Source organism: Pygoscelis adeliae, unplaced genomic scaffold (genome assembly GCF_000699105.1).
Source record: "Pygoscelis adeliae isolate BGI_AS28 unplaced genomic scaffold, ASM69910v1 Scaffold181, whole genome shotgun sequence".
Lineage (NCBI taxonomy): Eukaryota > Metazoa > Chordata > Aves > Sphenisciformes > Spheniscidae > Pygoscelis > Pygoscelis adeliae.
The window spans coordinates 2,390,823-2,391,787 of NW_008824360.1; the positions used below are offsets into that span (position 1 = coordinate 2,390,823).

Consider the following 965-nt stretch of genomic DNA (forward strand, 5'->3'; position numbering starts at 1 on the left):
CCTTTTTGTGAATTTTTTTTTTTAAAGTTTGTTGAACTTGAGGTGTTTTTGCAAAACATAAACAGTTTCATGAATTGGGGAGTTTTCCTGACAAAACTCTGTTCAGTTGGAAAACTTCCAAACTCCTCTACTGGTTAAACAACAACTTTGCTAGGCTGGGTCAGCCATCTGGGATATAGAGGGTGGGTGGCTGCTGTAAATTTACTGTGAACTGTACATCTTACGTGTTAACCCTCCCTCTTCAGCAAATAACGAGAACTTAACCCCAGCCTGGAATTCATTGTTGTAAGTTTTGATCCTTTTTAAGATGAATGTAGCTTGGTTATACCTGATGCTTCGGTATAATCCCACCATTTAAATAAGAATGTCTAGGAGAGTTTAAATAATGCCAGCAACTGATACTGCCCCCTGAAAGAAACTTTCCAGTATTGAACAGGTGCTCCATTATTATATCATGCTAACGAAGTGGAAACGTTCTCTGCTGGAAATCCTGGGAAAGTCACCTATTATCTCATTATATGATACAACTCAAATTTTATTGTAAGACACAAATACTGTGTTGAACACTAAATTCAGCATCTGCATATATTTTTGATAGCTAATTGCACTGATTGTGAGATTTAATATAAAAAGGCCATACTATAGTTTTCATTGTAAGTTAACAGAAATTTATTTTTCTTAAAACACTGTTGAAACAGTAACTAAAAAGTAGACAGAGTAGACTTGGTTTTGACTTGATATATTTACTAACTGCTAATCTGATACCTAGGAAATTTAATTTTCCTCCCATACACTGTCACTCCCAATTTTAGCTTCACTTTTGTTGAAGGAAACAGTTCTTGTTCAGGACAGCCCCAATCCTGTACCATTCGCTGTCTTCAATGGGTGCAAGATAGACTTTAAATCTAAGTAAAAATCTTGTAAAAAGTGTAGGCCTGCCCACAGAATGTTAATCTCTAGTTTTC

At 35.6% G+C, this 965-nt stretch overlaps 1 protein-coding gene across 2 annotated transcripts in view; it reads left to right on the forward strand.

Annotated features, from left to right (window-relative positions):
• FGGY (FGGY carbohydrate kinase domain containing) overlaps window positions 1-965 on the forward strand; it is a 134,116-nt gene that overhangs the window by 98,251 nt on the left and 34,900 nt on the right. The window lies entirely within an intron of this gene.